Source organism: Coregonus clupeaformis, chromosome 19 (assembly GCF_020615455.1).
Source record: "Coregonus clupeaformis isolate EN_2021a chromosome 19, ASM2061545v1, whole genome shotgun sequence".
NCBI lineage: Eukaryota > Metazoa > Chordata > Actinopteri > Salmoniformes > Salmonidae > Coregonus > Coregonus clupeaformis.
The window spans coordinates 24,191,327-24,201,811 of NC_059210.1; the positions used below are offsets into that span (position 1 = coordinate 24,191,327).

At 40.9% G+C, this 10,485-nt stretch overlaps 1 long non-coding RNA gene across 1 annotated transcript; it reads right to left on the bottom strand.

The window, feature by feature from the left end:
• Window positions 1–832: 832 nt before the first annotated feature.
• LOC121531320 lies at window positions 833–5,124 on the bottom strand. The gene is made up of 3 exons (XR_005994124.1): window positions 5,086–5,124; window positions 2,625–2,725; window positions 833–977 (listed from the first exon to the last, which is right to left on the bottom strand). It is a non-coding gene; the product is annotated as an uncharacterized LOC121531320 (long non-coding RNA).
• Window positions 5,125–10,485: the final 5,361 nt, after the last annotated feature.

The window sequence follows — 10,485 nt, forward strand, 5'->3', positions numbered from 1 at the left end:
CCTTCTAAAAGTTGACGATGCCAAATTCTTGCCAATCCATTATTCTACTACTGACTATGACTGAGTGTGAGGCATGTTTTCCATAATGTATGTTGCATTAATATTTTTTTATTTAACCTTTAGTTAACTAGGCAAGTTAGTTAAGAACAAATTCTTATTTACAATGACGGCCTACCCTGGCCAAACCCAGATGACGCTGGGCCAATTGTGCCAATTTACATTCAAACAAAATTACATTTAGTGTTTCACCATTTATTGTGTACGGAGACAAATAGCAATGGTGACTCAGGCAGTATTTGAAGTATCTAAATATAGTGCCGGTGGGGGGGGGCACAATCTTACAACGTTGCAGTCCAGAAACGAGAGCTTTACCATCTATGCCAAAAGCCTTAGCCTCTAATGGAGACAGTAGAACTGTCATCAACGCATGCTTCAGTATTCCCCCCTCTCTCTAGGAGCATTCATGTGCTCAGGCCCCATAGATGTATCGAAAGGATCCCACCCTGGTCACCAATGTAGCCAACCGATGTAGAGAGAGAAGTGCCTTAGCGGAATACAATCTAAAGCTTGTGGTCCAGAGACGAGAACTCTACCATCTACAGCAAAAGCCTGGGCTCCTGACTGGGAAATAGAATTCTCATCACTGCATGTTACAATAGTAAAACATAATCTGTTAGTCACCTTATCAAACTGATTTTATATTGAATTTAGTCTTCAAGATGCTCTAACAAGCATGTGTATCTGTAGTTGGTGATCTTCAACTCAAAAATGCACTAGACTGTAGGCTGTGTAAGACAAACCCCACAAAGAAAAGACAACAGGCAAATGCATATGTGGTCTCAATGTCTAATAGTGACGGCAGGGCTAGTTAAAACAGCAGTAGGATGGTTCTCCTCACAGGTGAGTGAATCAGCTGAGCCCATGCTTGGTTAATAGCACGTGGTTGATCTCTGGGAGCAGGACACAGGAGAGGAAAGCTGAATAGATCATGGGAGACAAAAGTGAGAAGAATGAATCAAAGAAATCATCACAGCAAAGGATTGTAGTTTATAAGCTAGAAATGAACAACTAGGCTACAAGAAGGATAGAGGCAGGGTGCTCTGCATCCTACTCCAACTTAGCTACAGATTGTACACCAGATAATGTGATATAACCAAATACTTTTGATATCCATTACTGGATGTTACAGGTTTGCCTATACCAAAACGCAGCCATACTTTCTTCAACTAACCTGGTATTGGCAATACTCTCTTTGTTCTCAATTCTGGAAAACAGTTATCTTATAAATGTCTGTTTCCAGTTGCAGGTAGTTCTGCTAACAGATACAACTCATAAAGATAGTAAATCCTTTTGTACCGCACAAGGAGGTTCCTCGCCATTTTAACTGCCGCACATCTAGAATTTCCCAGCATCTTTGCTGGAACTAGTCGTTTCTATGTGATGCAGCCGTGGCCACGTGTAAAAGTAGATGACAGCGCGTTCACACGGTTCTACTAAAACAAAGATCTACACACATGCAAGAGGCATATTTCAGTCGATACAAAACATGGATCTACTATCTATGTTCTCTTTGGTGTTTGTAGAACCACCTGCAACTGGACACGGACGTGTACGCTGAGTGTACAAAACATTAAGAACACCTTCCTAATATTGAGTTGCACCCCCTTTTTCCCTCAGAACAGCCTCAATTTGTCAGGTGGTCATGGACTCTACAAGGTGTCGAAAGCTTTCCACAGGGATGCTGGCCCATGTTGACTCCAATGCTTCCCACAGTTGTGTCAAGTTGGCTGGATGTCCTTTGGGTGGTGGACCATTCTTGATACACACAGGAAACTGTTGAGTGTGAAAAACCCAGCAGCGTTGCAGTTCGTGACACACAAACCAGTGCGCCTGGCACCTACTGCCGTACCTGTTCAAAGGCACTTATTTTGTCTTGCCCATTCACCCTCTGAATGGCACACATACCCAATCCATGTCTCAGTTGTCTCATGGCTTAAACATCCTTCTTTATCCTGTCTCCTCCCCTTCATCTACACTGATTGAAGTGGATTTAATAAGGGATCATAGCTTTCACCTTATCAGTCTGTCATGGAAAGTGCAGGTGTTCCTAGTGTTTTGTACACTCAGTGTATAATATAACTGTTTTCCAGAACCGAGATCAAAAACAGTATCGCCAACACCAGGTTAGTTGAACAATCTATGGCGGCGTCCAGTAATGGATACCAACAATCTTTGGTTATATTACATCTGGTGTAGCCTTCAATCTGTAGTTAACTCCAACTATTGACAGGGATAATGTGGCATTTCTTATTTGTCAGTATATGAATGAAATTAGTGAGTCCTGCCTTGATTACAGTATTTGCTTTACAATACTTGTCCTATAGATTTTTGTAGTCTTAAATTATTACTTGGAATAATGATTCCTAAAGCTCCCTGTCCCGGAATGACATGATGATAAAGCTATCTGCTCCTGCTAGCTAGAAACAGGTCTACTTGTTGTAGCTAGCTAGCTACATTGCTATGGTTGCTACATTCTAAGTAAAGTTGGGAGTTATTTTACAGCTTGCATTGATGGTGTCATGTTTCTTTAACTAAATAGATTACAAATATAAAAAACACATTACCCATAGCAGTTTGTCAGACGGAGATCTCTCTCGAGCTGTCGCCAGCTGTGTTTGGTACCTTAGATATGGAGAACGTGATTGGCAGAGATGGTACCTGGAAACTAGATAGTACACGAGTTTTGATTGGTTTGCGTTCGCCTGTCCAGCTAGCGAACATAAAAGTATTTAGGGGAAGGAAATTGCAAGAATTGACATTGCCAACAAACGTAAATGTGTTCAGAATAAATAAATATTCACAATAATATGTAAAAACCAGCTCCTCCCTCGCCAGGGACCAATCATCTCGAAAACTAATACATTCAAGAACTGTTTGCACAATTTGGTAAAATTCTAATAAGTTAAATGTATGGTGTATCTGCTAGGCACGGAATAATTATTAGTGAAACTGATCATATACAATGCTTAAATAATGTTTAGAATTAGATTATGTTTATCATTGGCTATTGTCTTGTGGTGTAATAAATTGCAAGGTGTATGGTCATTACTGTACAAGGGGGTTCTGAGAAATTAAGCAGCTTTATTGTAGTCTAAACTGCCCCACAAGATCATCTGGCTGTAACTTTCCAGGCTTTGAATAGGAAACTTAGACATTTGTTTTGAAAATCCCATCCTTGAGATAGGCCTAGGGCAGGTACCAAATAATATCTGTATTTCATAAACACATATAGTACTATTTATTTGTCAAATATCCCACTGGGCACAACCTGGTTGAATTAACGTTGTTTCCACTTCGTTTCAATTAAAATACGTTGAAACAACGCGGGATAGACGTTGAATTGACGTCTGTGCCCAGTGGGATGTTTGCAAAATATTATTATAGTCTATGATGCATGATCGAAGTGGGGAATATATTTGCATTTTGTTTAATTATAGTAATTACACAGTTCAGATACGTTCATTTACTATCAACATGTATCACTATTCATTCATCAACAAACATTTTAAATAAATGTATTCTATATAATTGGACATAAACCTGTCAAACTAACAGAACATTCTCTGAAGAGCAGATTTATTTCCATTGAACGGCCACTACTATCCCTTGTTCGCCAGAAGAGTGCGCAAAGGAGCTAATAAAAACCGAATCACTGTGCCTAGCAGCAGCTCATATTGAAACAGTAGGCGATGAAAAACGCCTTTTAAGGGCATAATATTTACTGTGCGAGTGAGTTGGGTGTGTTAAACGTATGCAGCAGACGACTGCTCCGGTCTCGCTCCATTTGTATAGGTTACGTCGCCAGGTGTCTCTTGCACCTATCTGTAGACTAAAGCGTATTCCCCAGATAAAAAGCAAGAACATTATAGGATTGTATTTTATATTCAGCTATATCAGGGACAAGTTATATCAGGTTCAGGGACATTTACATTTTGACATTTTACATTTTAGACCATTTATATCTGTATGTTAAAGATGATGATATAACTTGATTTCTCAATTACCTGTATATAAATGCTCTCTGTGTTTATTCTGCTCATGTTAATGTGTGTACATTTGATGGGTGTGTTGAAAAGGTCATGATTGGTATCTAAGCTGTAGGCCTACAATGGAGGAGGAAAAATTATATCTCACAAAGGCCTCATAACCTTGCACTATTATTATAGAATGAGAAACACACAAAGAGCTTCCGTTTTGGTGAGCCATCACATACAGTAGAACTGAGACACTAAAGGACATAGAAGTAGTAGTGTGTGTGTAGTGTTCAAGAGAGAAGGCTGGCTGTTCTCCTACTCCTAGACATTCTGTGTTATTGCAGCAAGTCTGACTATTGCTACTGTATAGGAATATAATGGAAACAGCAACTGACATACAGTATGACAGATGTGCCATGCCCATTGAAATTGAAAGTGCACAGAAGCATGTGAAGAAGTAAGCTAAGATGACCATGAAAGTGAAAGTCAAGTTAAAGTTCAGTCATCACCAAATACTGTAAGTCTGAAGGGAACTTGTTCTCTGACATCAATATTTTATTTTTAAACACTGGGTCTCTTTTGGAGCATCTGAAACCGAGCATTACTCTAGATTTATGATTATCTTTCAGTTGTGCAGTGTAGGTCATACCAAGGGCATGATTAGGCAGTGAATGTGTCACGCTATCCATGTTAGAGCAAGCTCTTGATGTGCTTGGATGCCATTAAATTCAGGTTCTCATGATAAACAAGGCCAAAGTTTCACAATCATCATCCTCTCTCTCCATCTGGCTCCTGGAAAAGTAATGCAGGTAGAGACAAAGCCAGAATGAAAAACAAGTTTTCTCTGAAACTCAGAGTGCACATGTAGATGTTCCAGTAAAGTTTCTTGACATGATAGGTATCTCTGGCAGTCACTACTTTGTTCCTCTCTGCTGCTTCATCTATCTGCAAGTTGAGACTTGAGGTTTTTCTCTCCCCTCTTGACAGTTCTTCTTTCCTCTTCCCCTGCCTGCCCCCTTCTACTCACAGCCCTATATGGTAAAATACTTACTGTTGACTGACTGCACAGGAAATGTATCACTTGAACATCTGCAAACACAAGAACATACAGGTTACTGCCAAAGTAATGGAAACACTTGAATAAATGAGGGATACAAAGTATAGCAGGTGATTCCACACGGGTGTGGTTCCTGAGTTAATTAAGCAATTAACATCCTATCATGCTTAGGGTCATGTATACTGGGCAGGCCATTATTTTGGCCATTATTTTGTCTACCATGGCTATGCCCCCATCTACAGAGCATGAGTGGTCACTGAATGATTTGATGAGCATGGAAATGATGTAAACCATATGCCAAGGCCATTAAGTCACCAGATCTCAACCCAATTGAACACTTATGAGAGATTCTGGAGCGGCACCTGAGGCAGCGTTTTCAACAACGATTAACAAAATGATGATGGAATTTCTCGTAGAAGAATTGTGTTGCATCCCTCCAATAGAGTTCCAGACACTTGTATAATCTATGCCAAGTTGCATTGAAGCTGTTCTGACTCGTGGTAGCCCAATTCCCTATTAAGACACTTTATGTTGGTGTTTCCTTTATTTTGGCAGTTACCTGTACATTATAATAATAGTATCGCTCACTATTTTTGTTGGGGTAAAAAAAATCTGAAAACTCTGTGCTCTTGTTTGGAGTTCATAGCATGGGGTACAGACTAATCGCCCTAGGGCACTGTTAATTATTGAACATACTGTATAACATCACTATCAAACACACAATCAAGTTGAAGAACATAAGTGCACACAACCACCTTGAATCGCCAAAGCCTGGGGACATTGGTGTACATATGCAATTCATAAGGCTTTGAATCACAGGTAACTTATTTTAAAGCATTGGATATTTATTGTATCATAGGATAAATTAAGTGTATGACCTGCTTAGACACTCAGATTGTTCTTCAGTTTATTGTCAGTACTGACCCAAAGCAGCAATTATTTTGGTTAGTATACCTTTGCAATACACACAAGTCATCTGTAGGCTAATGTGCACAGTTTGGCACTCTATTGCTGAAAAAAACGAAGTTGGTAACTAGCGTTAGCGCAATTGCTAACTAACGTTAGTGCAATGACTGGAAGTCTATGGTAACTGCTAGCACGCTAGTAGATACCATAGACTTCCAGTCATTGCGCTAACGCTAGTTAACATTGGCTCGCGAAACTACCTCTAACTTCCTTCATACTGGATGCAGAGACATATAAACGGTAACCATGAATTAATCTGACTCTAGTAGATAAAGGGATTAATTGCCAAAATCCCGAAGTATCCCTTTAAGCTGCTGTGCTGGCACAGACCACTTCCTCATTCTCATTTGTGTTTGTGAAGTTCATTTGGCTCTTCTGTTTTTTACAATGTCCTGGGTTGACCTTGAATGTTACTGACAAATTCATCAGACTTGTAAATGCCACACTCCCTAATGCAGAACGTTTTAAATGTTATATCTAATGCAACGTCAGTCTGTGCAATTAGCTGTATATCTAGCTATAGACAGGTATAATGGTATTTTTCCAATGGTCAATAATATTGAAGTGTTGCCTCTGAAAAAGCCAGAAGATACATAGATGTCTGTTCTAAATAGTTACCATGTTGACCCATTGGTGATTTACAGTGCTATTACATAGGCTAGTACTATAGAGTCATGCTATAGCCACTTAGAGGGAGATGACCTTTCTTTATAACCTCTGTCTACCGACCGTGTTTCATATTTTATTAGTCTCTGTGCAACTTGAACAGGATCAATAAATTAATAACTATTTTACTGGGGTCATTGATCCATGCAGAGGAGTTGAATATTAGTTTAATTAAATAGTGAATCCAGCAAGAAAGAGAAGCTGGACATATTGGCAAGTGAGTATGAGAGGGAGAAAAAAAGAAAAAAAGAGAGCACATGTATTGCCTCAGGTGTATCATCTTTATCTAGAAGACAACGTGACATTCTGAGGGGTTTCTATGAAGAAGAGTCCGTTCTGAATCAGATTGTCAAACTCTACTCCATCTTCATCACTTCCTCTTCTGTTTCTGTCTTCATGTAAGCTCCTTGTGATGACCTTTGAAACAGGATCCAATAATTTTCTTCTTTCTGAAGCACATAGGCAGATTAGGGCCTTTCCTTAACCCAAAATACACTGTACACCAATGAAAAGCATCTTACACTCACCCATTGGGTGTTGTTAGTTAGTATGTTAGGTCAGTGTAAATCTAAATACAACCACCATTTGATCACATCCCCTCAGGACATACAATTATGTAACCAGGCAACAGTTGAGAAACTGTCCCACATTTTTCTAAGAAAATTAAACTACTCGATCATATTCCTCATTTCATTGGCCATGATGACAGATCATCTGATTGACTATAATATTTTTTATTGTGGAAAATAACTGCTTTCATCATTTCCCAAATTGAGTCATTTGAGTGTTCATATGACAGGGATGACAGAGATAGGGGAGGATTTGATCTGGTGGACAGTAACCTGAGTGGACCGACAGCCAGTGCAGTCACTGCACTGAGGAGACAGATAGATGCATCAATTTGGATGGAGTGGATGGAGTGCAGCTCAGCTCGTTAGGCCCTGACAATGGCTGCTCTGTGCCAATGCTGGAGTGGCACACAAGAGCATTGAGATGTGACCCATTCACACTCACATTCCCTCTCCCATTCACACTGGCAGAAAGGGCCCCCCTTGCTCGCCCCAATATCTCCCCTCCCTAAACTCTTTCCCCTCCCCAACCAAAATAACCCCATCAGTCCCAATGAACCCTATTCCCTATTCTGAGCCCACCACTCCCGCTCACTCCCCTTCCCCCTCTCGCACCTCAGGGGACATGATAGAAGAAAGTGATGAGCTCATCTGCACAGCGAGGGGTTGGTTAAATATCCCTTAAGTACACAATCCAGCCATGCTAGTCACTTTGTTAGCCCATGTTGTGATATTTGGGAAAGTGACTGGGGGCTGTCATTTTTCTTTGAATCCAGGGAGGGACACTGATAATGTCAACTGCTGCGGTGAATAATACAGTTCAATGACATTTCAGTGATATTGGCAAGATGTTCCAACAGACTCCATACTCTTTATATCTCTTGGTCTTTCTGTCAAATGTGATATCTGGTTTGAATTATACATTTTGCCAAACAAAAGAACAACAGAAAAAGCCTCCCTGTCAAAGTGGAAGAACATTGCTGGGATAAGATGGATCGCACAGGCATTCAAACACTCACTGACGTAGACACACACATGACTCTGCAGTGATCTGTGGGATATGAAATATGCTGGATATGGGAGGCCTCTGGAATCCAGGAAGGAGCTGAGTCTTACTTGCAGGAACTCCCTTGTGAATCCCAGAGAGAACAACACTCCTAGAACTCACATACTCACTTCTTAAGCAACTCTCCCTCACTGTAATACACATGTACAGTGGGGGAAAAAAGTATTTAGTCAGCCACCAATTGTGCAAGTTCTCCCACTTAAAAAGATGAGAGAGGCCTGTAATTTTCATCATAGGTACACGTCAACTATGACAGACAAAATGAGAAAATAAAATCCAGAAAATCACATTGTAGGATTTTTTATGAATTTATTTGCAAATTATGGTGGAAAATAAGTATTTGGTCAATAACAAAAGTTTCTCAATACTTTGTTATATACCCTTTGTTGGCAATGACACAGGTCAAACGTTTTCTGTAAGTCTTCACAAGGTTTTCACACACTGTTGCTGGTATTTTGGCCCATTCCTCCATGCAGATCTCCTCTAGAGCAGTGATGTTTTGGGGCTGTCGCTGGGCAACATGGACTTTCAACTCCCTCCAAAGATGTTCTATGGGGTTGAGATCTGGAGACTGGCTAGGCCACTCCAGGACCTTGAAATGCTTCTTACGAAGCCACTCCTTCGTTGCCCGGGCGGTGTGTTTGGGATCATTGTCATGCTGAAAGACCCAGCCACGTTTCATCTTCAATGCCCTTGCTGATGGAAGGAGGTTTTCACTCAAAATCTCACGATACATGGCCCCATTCATTCTTTCCTTTACACGGATCAGTCGTCCTGGTCCCTTTGCAGAAAAACAGCCCCAAAGCATGATGTTTCCACCCCCATGCTTCACAGTAGGTATGGTGTTCTTTGGATGCAACTCAGCATTCTTTGTCCTCCAAACACGACGAGTTGAGTTTCTACCAAAAAGTTCTATTTTGGTTTCATCTGACCATATGACATTCTCCCAATCCTCTTCTGGATAATCCAAATGCACACTAGCAAACTTCAGACAGGCCTGGACATGTACTGGCTTAAGCAGGGGGACATGTCTTGCACTGCAGGATTTGAGTCCCTGGCGGCGTAGTGTGTTACTGATGGTAGGCTTTGTTACTTTGGTCCCAGCTCTCTGCAGGTCATTCACTAGGTCCCCCCGTGTGGTTCTGGGATTTTTGCTCACCGTTCTTGTGATCATTTTGACCCCACAGGGTGAGATCTTGCGTGGAGCCCCAGATCGAGGGAGATTATCAGTGGTCTTGTATGTCTTCCATTTCCTAATAATTGCTCCCACAGTTGATTTCTTCAAACCAAGCTGCTTACCTATTGCAGATTCAGTCTTCCCAGCCTGGTGCAGGTCTACAATTTTGTTTCTGGTGTCCTTTGACAGCTCTTTGGTCTTGGCCATAGTGGAGTTTGAAGTGTGACTGTTTGAGGTTGTGGACAGGTGTCTTTTATACTGATAACAAGTTCAAACAGGTGCCATTAATACAGGTAACGAGTGGAGGACAGAGGAGCCTCTTAAAGAAGAAGTTACAGGTCTGTGAGAGCCAGAAATATTGATTGTTTGTAGGTGACCAAATACTTATTTTCCACCATAATTTGCAAATAAATTCATTAAAAATCCTACAATGTGATTTTCTGAATTTTTTTTCTCTCAATTTGACTGTCATAGTTGACGTGTACCTATGATGAAAATTACAGGCCTCTCTCATCTTTTTAAGTGGGAGAACTTGCACAATTGGTGGCTGACTAAATACTTTTTTCCCCCACTGTACTTACACCCTCCCTCTCTTTCTCCCTCAAGCTTACACTCAAGTGCTGTATAGTTACACACTCCCACAGCACAAGGGAGAAAAGCTGGCTTTACCTTTGGCCTTGCTGTGGAGCTGTCAGAACGTGCACACCTTAATGATACTGTAAACGGGCTAGCAGATAAGTCTGTGAGTGCCTATTTGCCTGTGAGTATGATCGTCTCAGGGTAAAAAGTCAGAAAGCAGTCTGTCCACCGGTGTGACAAGGATGCAAATTAACCCCCTAAAGTCTTTAATCTAATTAATATGGTCCCCTAAGACACCACACAACACCTGTCTCACCCATCCTCCACTCAGCTCCAACTGGGCTAAGTCACATACTCACACAGTACATCCC